Source organism: Uloborus diversus, chromosome 9 (assembly GCF_026930045.1).
Source record: "Uloborus diversus isolate 005 chromosome 9, Udiv.v.3.1, whole genome shotgun sequence".
Lineage (NCBI taxonomy): Eukaryota > Metazoa > Arthropoda > Arachnida > Araneae > Uloboridae > Uloborus > Uloborus diversus.
The window spans coordinates 104,238,505-104,251,412 of record NC_072739.1 but is presented as its reverse complement, the minus strand read 5'-3'; the positions used below and the strand labels follow the sequence as shown (position 1 = coordinate 104,251,412).

Sequence of the window (12,908 nt, the reverse complement as noted above, 5' to 3'; positions counted from 1 at the left end):
GATGACTGCGCCACTGAACATGACGCTGAGGAAGATGGTGACGTCCTCATCCTTACAACACAAGAGTCACTGTCTCCCTCCAGCCAGCCTGCCCAGGACGTGACGGCTAGCACCCCCGTTTGTAAGGACGCCACACCGAACCAACGTGTGGAGCCTAAGAGGAGACGGAAGCGGAAACCCGGAAGGAAGACCCCACCACAGAAAGTGACAGAGGAAGCCCCCCGGCAGCCCAATGCAACCCAGAACACCTCTGATGCCCATACGGAGTCGGATTCTCCAGGAATATCCGACTCCAGCCGAAAGCCGACGCCTGCCCGTGAGAAAGTGAAGACACCCGCCGCTCCCAGCGCCAGTCACCGGACGCCCGGCAACCGCAGTGCCGCCACACCAGCCAGAGCAGCCACAACCAGCAGCACTCTTACCTCAGCCGAGGTCGCTCTGCGACACCTGGCAGATGACGAGGGACAAAGCCCAGTTCATCATGATGTGTCAACCGCCAGAGAAGGAGCCGGCTCCCAAAGCTCCGACTTCCAGCCCCAGAAGCCCCGCCGCCGCTCTCCGACAATGCAAGCTCCCGCCGCACGACGGCATGGGACCCCACAGCGGAAGGATCGAGCCAGCAGACCGTGCAGCCGCACTCAATGCCCCAGCAGCACGGTAAGGGAGGGGAGCGAACTCCACCTGTTGTTCCCCCTGCCATCCCTCCTCACCTGCCTGGAGCCTGGTTGCAGCCGGAGGTTCAAGGCTGAGAAATGGACTGCGACTAAGCAGTCGCTAAAGCGGCACCTGCGGCTCGAGCATGGGCACCCGACTGACGCCACCTTCTACTGGTGCTCATTCTGCGAGCGGAGGATACCAAGGGCGCCCACTCTGCACCCCTGCCTGCAAATCCATGCTACTTCCGGGCAAGACCAGGCCGAGGGGAAATGGAAATGCACAAAGCCTCAGTGCTCATTTTCCACCACCACAAGGAGGGGATTAGCGTCACATGCTGCCAAGCACGCTAGAGAAGAGAGGGCTGCCAGCCGCCCCGCTCTGCAAGTCCCTGCTCGTGGAAGACGGGTGCATAACCCAGCTGCTCCACGCGTCACCATCCACAGCCAGCAGACGAATGATGTCAGCAACCACCTGGACCCCGATGAAGAAGGGAACTGCCCACGCCTAACTGCTCCGCCCCGACATGAGAGTGACGGATCATCTCAGGAAGCGCCACAGCAGCCGAACCCAGATGCTCACGATATGTCTCCGCAGCATGCCATCCCATTGGAGCGGAGGAGCCCCACCCCAACCCAGGACCAGAGGTCTCCCCTAGGCTCCCCCCTGAGTAACGCATCTCCGGCAGGTTCACCGTCTTCAGTCATCGCTTCCCCCTTCTACGTCGACATGAACATCGAGCAGCAAACCCCTGACCAGGATGGAAGGTCCACGTCGAGCCAGGCGCACGGAGACGACGGAGCGCATTTCTCCGCTACTACGCATCCACACGGCAGCCAGGAGGATACTCCCGAGCCCATCACCTCCCCCATCGGGCACTTTCGTGAGCCTCTACGAGACCTAGGGCAAGACGGTGCGGACCCGGACAACCTACACAGATTGGATGCCATTATGGACGACCTCACCTCAACTATCCAACACCACTTGAGGATAAGAATGCCGAGCAGCGGTGCCCGGACCGAGAGGAACCCCCCCAACGCGGAAGACGCGGCCACAGTTCAGAGACTGTACCGAGGGAACCGACGGAGGACGCTGCGCCTCATCACCAAAGAGGAGGCCCCGAGATGCTGCATCCCAGCTGAGGACGTATTCCTGCACTTCAGCACGACGTGGACTGAGAAAACATACAACCAACAATATTTCGATGATGACTCCAGTCTTGATGACGACCCCCTCGGCACCTCGTTCTCCGCAGCGGAAGTGGCCTTGGCCCTCAGAAAGGCCGAGAACTCTGCCCCCGGCCCGGACAGAATAACATACAAACACCTGAAGGAAGTAGACCCCGAAGGAATCACCCTTGCTACCCTCTTCAATGCGTGCAGGCGACTCAGGCGTACCCCCACGGCGTGGAAGACCTCGACAACGATCCTCCTCCCTAAAGACGGCGACCCAGCTGACATCACTAACTGGCGCCCCATCACCTTGTGCTCCACCATGTACAAGTTGTTCGCGAAATGCCTGGCCGCTCGACTGTCCGCTTGGTGTGAGAGGAACGACATCATCTCCCACGCACAAAAAGGATTCCTCCCACACGATGGCGTCATGGAGCATAACTTCCTGCTCCAGCACCGCCTCGAGTGGGCAAGGAAGAACCGGGCCGAGTCCTGCCTAGCCTGGCTGGACTTATCCAATGCATTCGGTTCTGTCCCGCATGGAGCCATCTTACATGCCTTGCGATCTGCAGGAGCTGGCAGGCTCATGACTGACCTGGTTGCCGACCTGTATTCCGACACGGTGACGAAAGTTCTGACTGATGAGGGCCCAACACCGGACATCCCGATCGCTGCAGGAGTGAAACAGGGATGCCCCCTCAGCGGCATACTCTTTAACCTGGTCATCGATGCAGCCATCCGACGGATCCAGGCGAACGAGTCCAAAAAGAGGATTCTTGCCTACGCTGATGACGTCGTCCTGATCGCCGATAACCCGGGAGAGCTACAAGCAATGCTAGACGCCTTCAGCAGTGACGTTGCGAGGGTTAGTCTCCAGCTGAACCCGCGCAAATCGGCTAGCCTGCACCTGTCGGGACTGAAGCCTGTGGGTAGTCGCAACACCACCTTCCACGTGCAAGGGGACCCCGTCAAGACCTTGGCTGACGGGGATGCCTACAAGTTCCTCGGGAAACCCGTTGGCTACTCCCTGGTCCAGGACTTCTCAAGCCTTAACAGTGTTACTTGACATCGGCAAGAAGGTAATGGACTCGAAGCTCGCCCCATGGCAGAGACTTGACGCCCTGCGGACTTTCTTCTTCCCGGCTCTCCAATTTGCGATGAGGGACGAACCAATTCGGAAAAGGAGTCTGGGGGAAGATCGACACCATGGTCCGCAAGGAGGTAAAGCGAACCCTCAACATCCCCACGGAAGCGGCGAACGAGTACATATATGGCAAGAGGGACAAAGGGAGTCTCGCAATACCGTGCGCAGCGGAAGACTCTGACCTCTACCGCATAGATTCCGCATTCAAGCTACTCACGTCAAGGGACCCTGACGTCCAGTCCATCGCCGCCGACCACCTCAAAGCGACATGCGCCAAACGGCTGAAGAGGGCGCCCTCCGACAACGAGATGGCTGAATTCATGTCTGGCAGCATGGAGGGGGACTTCGCGGGCTCAGCCAACGAGGCCCTCAACGTCTGGACGTGTGCCAGAGCCGCTTCCAGAAGGCTCGGCGTCACCTGGACCTTTGAAGACGGCTCGCCAGAGCTTCAGCTGCGGGATGTCACGGTGCAGGCCGCAGGCAGAAGGAAGCTCACCAAGTCGTTCAGGGAGAAGGCTACGCGACGACAGATCCAGAGCCCTTGCCGCCAAACCCAGCCAAGGCAAGACGATGGAATGCGTTGCAGCTGACAAGGCTAGTAGCCATTTCCTGTACGACGGAAACTACACAAGGTTCGCTGACTGGCGCTTTGTCCACAGAGCCAGACTGAACCTTGTCCCCCTGAATGCCTGCAAGCCGTGGCTCCGGGGGAACAACCGGTGGGTGGGTCGGTGCTCGTGGAAGATGCAACGCACGTGAGGAGACCCTGCCCCACGTCACAAGCCACTGCATGAGGAACAGCCAGGCCATGCAGATCAGACACAACGTTGTCCTCAAGCGGGTTGTGAAGGCCGCAGGGCACTCCGCGGAAGTGGTGTCGATAAATCAAAAGGTGGGTCCCGACAACCTCAATCTACGACCGGACGCGGTCATCAAACGCAGAGACAACATCTTCATTGTCGATGTAACCATCCCCTTCGACAACCGCCTCGAATCTTTTGCCGAGGCGAGGACGAGGAAGCTCGACAAGTATGACCCTCTTGTCAACTTCTACAAGGACCAGGGGCTGCGACCACAAATTATCCCAATCATTGTGGGTGCCCTCGGTTCTTGGGACAAGCAAAACGACAGCTTCCTCCGGAAGATTATGGCCAAGTCCTACCTAGCCAAATTTAAAAAGCTCTGCGTTAGTGACTGCATCCGTTGGTCAAGGATAATCTACATGGAACATCTGTCTGGGAACCGCCAGTACGGCCCTGAAGACGCTGCTTCGGCCGCCATCACTCCACCAGACAACAGTGCAAACCATGCGGGCAACTGAACTCTCTTGCCTTTCCGGGACCTTGGACTCTTGTGTTCTGCTCTCGGTCCCCTTCGTCTCGGCGCGCGCGCGCGCCCTACCGACGCTGTACTAGCGACTGAACCATGGACTTGTTCGAATCACGACCATTGTCGCTGTATTGTTGCATTTTGTAAATATCCATCCACCCCATGTATATATATTCAAGAACTCTACCTGTAAATACTCTGTAAATAGTCAAGATAACAATGTATATGGAAATCTACCGCCCACTGGAATCATATTTGTAAAACTCCATGCACTGTTGCATTAGCCTGTAATCTACCTAGAATATTTTTAAATAAACAAAATTCTGTTCTTATCAGCTTAATATCTGATACACTGTCCATTGGACAGTACGATATTAAACTAATTTTTGAACTGAGGCTTGCGGTCTGGAATTTATTCCGCCCTCGCCACGGGTCGGCCCGCTATTGCACTACTTGCGGGATTCGGCCCACTCCCAATGTATAAAGAGTAGAAATCATTCAATACTACAATGAGATTGCTGTACTTTACTTGTGTGATGTGAATTCTCTGTAATAAAACTTCTTACTTCAATAAAAAAAAAAAAAAAAATTTTGTGTGTCTGTGCCTCCTGCATCCAGCCGAGTCCCCTGTTCCGTTTCCCCAAGCGACACGATCACTTACCTTTTGGGTAACCTCAGCAGAAGAGGAAGAAAAAAAAAACAAATATTAACCCGTTCACTGTCAAAGAGTGCACTTTTTTACGTGAGTAGCGGTGTTTCCTGCTGCCGGATTCCCCCCAAGCTTTCGACAGAAAAAAAAACCAGTCTTAGTGCCCGAGAGGTGGGCGGCGGGAGAACGAGAAAGGCTACTTTTGTCATCGTCAGCATTACAAACTGGACGGTTGCAAGCGCGCATGTATTTTGAGAAGTCGTCATTTCGATCTTCGATCATTTCGATCTCTTCGTCCATGAGCGGAGAACCGCGTCGGAGCAACGCAATGCGCCCTGAACGTCCACGTTCGGACGCTCGCCGCTCCTTCAGGTTGCGTCTCGTGCGATCGGGCGGATTTCTAGTTTTTGACCTGGAGGAAGACAGTGGGGGTTGCACCAGAGCGAAGTGCTCCCGGAAGAACCGGCGAATTCGCGCGACGGCAAGTCGGAATCTGTCGCGGGGAAGGCCCAAGAAGGGGGAGAAAGTTAAGCGGACGCACTTTCGGAAAAAAACACGGAGACCAGAGAAAAGGGGGACATGTGGCGCCATCTATCGTCAGAGAGGGATACTATTTAGGAGGAAACCGCTCCGTCCCCCTTCCCAAGAGGCAAGCTATCGGGCTGGATGCGTTCGCGCTGGGATATTCGGTGCTCCCCGGGACCCGCCAGTGTGGAGTCGCCGCCGGCAGCGTCTCGTTCTTCCGCGCGAGCCGAAACTCCCGCCGTTCGCCCGATCTTGGGATTTTCGGCCCCCTCCTCCACCGCGCCGGGGCGCACCCGGGGCTGCTTTTCCGAAAAATTGGGACAGCCCTCGCTATCGCTTCTCGGCCTTTTGGCTAAGATCAAAGTGTAGTATCTGTTCTTATCAGCTTAATATCTGATACACTGTCCATTGGACAGTACGATATTAAACTAATTTTTGAACTGAGGCTTGCGGTCTGGAATTTATTCCGCCCTCGCCACGGGTCGGCCCGCTATTGCACTACTTGCGGGATTCGGCCCACTCCCAATGTATAAAGAGTAGAAATCATTCAATACTACAATGAGATTGCTGTACTTTACTTGTGTGATGTGAATTCTCTGTAATAAAACTTCTTACTTCAATAAAAAAAAAAAAAAAAATTTTGTGTGTCTGTGCCTCCTGCATCCAGCCGAGTCCCCTGTTCCGTTTCCCCAAGCGACACGATCACTTACCTTTTGGGTAACCTCAGCAGAAGAGGAAGAAAAAAAAACAAATATTAACCCGTTCACTGTCAAAGAGTGCACTTTTTTACGTGAGTAGCGGTGTTTCCTGCTGCCGGATTCCCCCCAAGCTTTCGACAGAAAAAAAAACCAGTCTTAGTGCCCGAGAGGTGGGCGGCGGGAGAACGAGAAAGGCTACTTTTGTCATCGTCAGCATTACAAACTGGACGGTTGCAAGCGCGCATGTATTTTGAGAAGTCGTCATTTCGATCTTCGATCATTTCGATCTCTTCGTCCATGAGCGGAGAACCGCGTCGGAGCAACGCAATGCGCCCTGAACGTCCACGTTCGGACGCTCGCCGCTCCTTCAGGTTGCGTCTCGTGCGATCGGGCGGATTTCTAGTTTTTGACCTGGAGGAAGACAGTGGGGGTTGCACCAGAGCGAAGTGCTCCCGGAAGAACCGGCGAATTCGCGCGACGGCAAGTCGGAATCTGTCGCGGGGAAGGCCCAAGAAGGGGGAGAAAGTTAAGCGGACGCACTTTCGGAAAAAAACACGGAGACCAGAGAAAAGGGGGACATGTGGCGCCATCTATCGTCAGAGAGGGATACTATTTAGGAGGAAACCGCTCCGTCCCCCTTCCCAAGAGGCAAGCTATCGGGCTGGATGCGTTCGCGCTGGGATATTCGGTGCTCCCCGGGACCCGCCAGTGTGGAGTCGCCGCCGGCAGCGTCTCGTTCTTCCGCGCGAGCCGAAACTCCCGCCGTTCGCCCGATCTTGGGATTTTCGGCCCCCTCCTCCACCGCGCCGGGGCGCACCCGGGGCTGCTTTTCCGAAAAATTGGGACAGCCCTCGCTATCGCTTCTCGGCCTTTTGGCTAAGATCAAAGTGTAGTATCTGTTCTTATCAGCTTAATATCTGATACACTGTCCATTGGACAGTACGATATTAAACTAATTTTTGAACTGAGGCTTGCGGTCTGGAATTTATTCCGCCCTCGCCACGGGTCGGCCCGCTATTGCACTACTTGCGGGATTCGGCCCACTCCCAATGTATAAAGAGTAGAAATCATTCAATACTACAATGAGATTGCTGTACTTTACTTGTGTGATGTGAATTCTCTGTAATAAAACTTCTTACTTCAATAAAAAAAAAAAAAAAAAATTTTGTGTGTCTGTGCCTCCTGCATCCAGCCGAGTCCCCTGTTCCGTTTCCCCAAGCGACACGATCACTTACCTTTTGGGTAACCTCAGCAGAAGAGGAAGAAAAAAAAACAAATATTAACCCGTTCACTGTCAAAGAGTGCACTTTTTTACGTGAGTAGCGGTGTTTCCTGCTGCCGGATTCCCCCCAAGCTTTCGACAGAAAAAAAAACCAGTCTTAGTGCCCGAGAGGTGGGCGGCGGGGAGAACGAGAAAGGCTACTTTTGTCATCGTCAGCATTACAAACTGGACGGTTGCAAGCGCGCATGTATTTTGAGAAGTCGTCATTTCGATCTTCGATCATTTCGATCTCTTCGTCCATGAGCGGAGAACCGCGTCGGAGCAACGCAATGCGCCCTGAACGTCCACGTTCGGACGCTCGCCGCTCCTTCAGGTTGCGTCTCGTGCGATCGGGCGGATTTCTAGTTTTTGACCTGGAGGAAGACAGTGGGGGTTGCACCAGAGCGAAGTGCTCCCGGAAGAACCGGCGAATTCGCGCGACGGCAAGTCGGAATCTGTCGCGGGGAAGGCCCAAGAAGGGGGAGAAAGTTAAGCGGACGCACTTTCGGAAAAAAACACGGAGACCAGAGAAAAGGGGGACATGTGGCGCCATCTATCGTCAGAGAGGGATACTATTTAGGAGGAAACCGCTCCGTCCCCCTTCCCAAGAGGCAAGCTATCGGGCTGGATGCGTTCGCGCTGGGATATTCGGTGCTCCCCGGGACCCGCCAGTGTGGAGTCGCCGCCGGCAGCGTCTCGTTCTTCCGCGCGAGCCGAAACTCCCGCCGTTCGCCCGATCTTGGGATTTTCGGCCCCCTCCTCCACCGCGCCGGGGCGCACCCGGGGCTGCTTTTCCGAAAAATTGGGACAGCCCTCGCTATCGCTTCTCGGCCTTTTGGCTAAGATCAAAGTGTAGTATCTGTTCTTATCAGCTTAATGCCTTGATTTTAACATCTACATGTGATTTTAGTTGATTTTATCGTTCTACAAGATTTTAGTGCTTTTATCGCTTTTAACAGTTTTTAACCCGATACTACACTGCGGCTGATATGCTTTTTCCGTCGAGTAACCCGGGGAGAGTCCGGGACTAGTTCCCGGAGGGCACCCGGGTCGACGTGACCTTCCTTGCTCTTCCGTGGCTGCTGTGCTGACGTCTTCGCTTTCCTGCTACCTCTACTGACGTCTTGAGATGCCTCCGAAGAAACCTGCCAAAGTTCCGTCTCCGAAGAAGCCTGCCAGAGTGCCGTCTCGTCCCGCGACCCTGCGGCCGAAGTCTACCCGGAATACTCAAGCTGCTTCTTCATCTTCTGCCGGGAGATCGGTCGCCCCTCAAGGTCAACGGGTGGCAACGACACGTGCCTTGTCTTCAAGAAGTTCTTCCAAGCCACCCGTGAACGGAGATTCCAGAGAGCCTGGCACAATCAAGGGCCCGCCCTGGTGAGCTTATTCCTTCTTCTTCCTCGGTGACAGAGCACGAAGTCCAGACTAATTCTGATAATGTCTTAAATAGTAATTGCAATAATAATAGTAATAGTAATAGCAATAGTACTTCTAGTATCTCTAATAATTTAATTAATTCTGGTTTTCACGATAGTCCCACCGCCGAGTTCCGAGGCAGTTGGTTCCAACCAGCTTTTTTCTCCGCATAATTCATATATCCCCCAAAGCAATAGTAACTCAGTCAACAATGATTTAAACCAGGTTCCATCTCATGAAAATAGTCCTCAGCTTAACGCTGAGGTCTACAGTCAAAGTGTTAATTATATCCCTACCTCAGCCGAGATTGAGAACGAAATTCTCAACATGTCTGCTCTGCTCGGTTCGACTGCCATTGCTTCGTCCTTGCCCAGTGCTTCCTCCTCGGCGGCCATCTTGGGTTTTCCCGCCCGTCGCGAGGGAGACGTGCTTGTCGTGACCTTCCCTGTTTCTAACAAATTTAACTGCACCGAAAGGGGTTGTCCCTCTATTTTTGTGGGGGAGGGTTGGTCTTCGTGCAAGCAGTCTCTCTTGCGACACCTCAAAGTGCAACATCTTTTTGAAATAAATGAAGTACGCACGTTTTGTGGCATCTGCAACGGTCGTACCGACATGAAGGTTTCTCTTCATCCTTGTTTCCATAACAGACCCCACTTTATTGTCACCACTGACACTTTTGCCTTTGTATGCGATGAATGTGGGTCATCCTTTCCAACTAAAAGGGGTCTGGGAAACCACAAAAATGCCCACAAGAAGAGGAACCTTCAGGCTGATTTTGACAGTCGGGGGGCCGTTGCTGCCCAACCTCTTGTTCCTGCTCCCTCACCTCCCCCAGACGACCCTTTGAATATTTCCAACGGTGGGCCTGGTAGTGCGGGGGAGTTGGGGGTTGCAGCTCCTTTTTTTTCTTTGGGCGGCGACACGGGATCGTCACCCGTTCCAACTGATACCGTTATTCCAAACTCCATTCATTTTCCCGTTTCTATTAATTCTGGCCATCATGATAATAATTCAATAATTGTTTCTCACAACAATATCACTGGAACGGGTGGTGACCTCATTCCTAATTTTCAAAATTTTTCTTATTTGCCACAATCAATTGTTTCCAGCCCCACTTCTTTCACCGGTGGTGGTGCAGTTCCGACTGCCCCCCCACCTGGGTTGTCCCCACCTGCTTTTCCCCATTTTGGATTAAACTCCACTTGCCCATATAATTTAGGAGATATTTGGGCTCCCTCCCGTGGGGACGACGCATTTGGGAGGGGTTCCACCCGCGTTGTCCCCCCGGAGTAGGTCTTTTAACATTAATCTTGATGCCGTATTACCTCCCGGTGGGCTCTTTGGCTCGCCGTTTTTCCACCCACCCCCGTTGGATGGCTTCGGAGCTCTCTCTCCTCCGGGTCCCCCGACGAATGTTTCCGGGGCCTCCAGTGCTCCCCCTCGTTCACCATCGTTGAACGCTGTTCAGCAGGCGGACGAGGAAGTTGTGCTGGAGGAGGTTTTCGCCGAAAGGGCCGTCCGGGCTCCCGATGATGACAATGGTGGTCCCACCATTTTTGATGTCAACTCGGAGCCCGGCTTCCTACCGGATTTTGAGAGGCGCTTCGGAGAGATCCTCCGGGGCAATATTTTTGATTTTGGCCACTTCAATGATCTCGTGTCGACGTTCATCAGGAGGGTTGCTGAGGAGGTTAAGCTCCCCCCCCTCACTGACACTGCCAAGAGGGGAAACTTTAGACCAATTTCGGCTGACGACCCGAGGGCAATTCAAAAACTCTACAAGAAAAACCGTAGACGTGCCTTGCGCATAATTCTCGGAGAGGAATCCGGGTTCTGCGACCTGGACCCTGAGGGCGTTGCTGATCATTTTTCAATCCAAAAATCTCCTCCTCCTGATGACACCTCTTTCATGCCAAGTGAGGACCGTGCGGAGATCTCTCTCAGGCCATTTTGTAATCAAGAAGTCATAGCAAAATTGAAGGCCTGTGAGAACTCCGCCCCGGGCCCCGATAGGCTGACCTACAATCATTGGAGGTCGGTCGATCCCGAGGCTCGGGTCCTCACTCCAATTTTTAACATCTGCATGAAATTTAAGAAAATCCCAACGGCATGGAAGAGGTCGAAGACAATTTTGATTTTTAAAAAAGGGGATCGCAATGACCCCGGTAATTGGAGACCCATCGCCCTCAGTGACACCATTTACAAACTTTATGCTGGGTGTCTGTCCAGGCGCATCTCGATGTGGATCGAAGTTGAGAACGCGCTGTCGGAGTGCCAGAAAGGTTTTCTGCCCTTCGATGGCGTGTTCGAGAATAACTTCGTCATCGAGACCCGGATAAAGGGGGCAAGAACGTCTAAAAAGGACCTTTTTCTTGCCTCCCTTGACCTCTCCAATGCCTTCGGGTCAGTCCCTCACTGGGCGATCTTCGAGGCATTGGCAAAAAAAGGGGCGGGGTCCGAGATGGTGGAAATCATTAAAGACATCTATTCCAACTCCACCACCGCGTTTATGACCTCCAGCGGTATCTCGGATCCCAGGCCTGTGGAAACGGGGGGTCAGACAGGGATGCCCCCTGAGTGGGTTGATTTTTAACATAACAATCGACTTTTTGATCCGCGAGACTCAGGGGGATGGGCCTACCCATAACATCTTGGCCTACGCCGACGACCTAGTCCTCCTGGCTGGGTCGCACATCGACCTCCAGGAAAGCTTGGACAAGGTGTGCGACTTGGCTTCGAGGGTGGGTCTGAGGTTTAATCCCGGGAAGTGCTTTTCGCTTCACCTAGGGACGTCGGCCAGGGTGGGAGCACGGGACACCACGTTCTATTTGGACGGGTCCCCGATCCCTACCCTTATGGACGGCTCCCCGGGGACCTTCCTGGGAAGGCCGGTGGGCTCATACGTCCCCAAAGACACCCGTTTCCTAGAGGAACTTAAAAATCGGGCCTCTAAAATCCTCGAGGCCAAACTTGCCCCCTGGCAGCGGCTTGACGCATTGAAAACTTTCTTTTTTTCATCACTAAATTTCCTAATGCGTACAAGCCAGTTTGCCAAGTCTGACTGGGCCGAGCTTGACAAACACTTACGACCACTGATCAAAAAGACCCTAAATATCCCGAAGAACGCTGCAAACGAATATTTTCTCGGTCCCTCCGAGCGCGGCCTCTTCGGGATCCCAGTCTCGGCTGAGGATTCTGATATTTCGCACATAGATTCCGCCTTTAAACTCCTTACCTCAAAAGACCCAATTGTCAAGGAGCTGGCGTGGGAAGAAGTCAAAAAAGCGGCTCACCACAGATTCCCTTCTAACGATCATCTCGATAGCATCTCAAAATTTTTAAGTGGTGAGCCCGCAAATTTAACCAGCAATAAAATATCTTCCAACTGGACTCGTGCCCGCGCTGCGTCGACCAGGCTAAATGTCAAGTGGAACATCTCTGAAGCTGGCGACGTTAGCATCACCGAGGGTGATAAAACCATCTTCCAAAGGAGGGCCATCTTTAAAACCCTAAGATCTGCATTCAAAAAAGCCCGAGCAGATGGCCTAAAAGCTCACCCACATCAGGGCAAAACGTTCGAGTGTTTCGGTGCCTCCAAGGCCAGTAGTCATTTCAACTCGAACGGGGGGTACACAAGATTTGCCGATTGGCGGTTTGTGCACCGCGCAAGACTCGGGCTTGTACCCCTTAATGCCTATAGGCATGGCCCTGGTCCCATCGACAAAAGATGCCGCAAATGCGGCCACGATGAGACCCTCCCCCACGTGCTTTGTCATTGTATGACTTACAGTGCCAGCTACCAGAGACGGCATAACCAAATCGTTGATCGTATCAAGAAAGCCGCTCTGGGACGCTGGTCTGTTGTGGGGGAGAACCAGGCTCTCGATGACTCTGGACTCCGTCCCGACCTCGTCCTGGAAAAAGGGGACGCAGCAATTATCATCGATGTGACTGTCCCCTTTGAAAATAACATCGCTTCATTCCAGGACGCGAGGGAAAATAAAATAAGAAAATATACCCCACTGGCCGAGACCCTGAAAAATCTAAAGAATTACAAATC

At 53.5% G+C, this 12,908-nt stretch overlaps 2 non-coding genes and 2 pseudogenes across 2 annotated transcripts; all 4 read left to right on the top strand.

The window, feature by feature from the left end:
• Nucleotides 1-4,600: 4,600 nt before the first annotated feature.
• Nucleotides 4,601-4,775, top strand: LOC129230820 (U2 spliceosomal RNA; annotated as a pseudogene).
• A 1,030-nt stretch (nt 4,776-5,805) lies between these two features.
• LOC129230808 (U2 spliceosomal RNA) lies at nt 5,806-5,998 on the top strand. The gene has a single exon (XR_008581208.1). It is a non-coding gene; the product is annotated as a U2 spliceosomal RNA (small nuclear RNA).
• Nucleotides 5,999-7,027: 1,029 nt separating this feature from the next.
• On the top strand, nt 7,028-7,220 carry LOC129230807 (U2 spliceosomal RNA). The gene has a single exon (XR_008581207.1). It is a non-coding gene; the product is annotated as a U2 spliceosomal RNA (small nuclear RNA).
• A 1,031-nt stretch (nt 7,221-8,251) lies between these two features.
• LOC129230831 (U2 spliceosomal RNA) lies at nt 8,252-8,367 on the top strand (annotated as a pseudogene).
• Nucleotides 8,368-12,908: the final 4,541 nt, after the last annotated feature.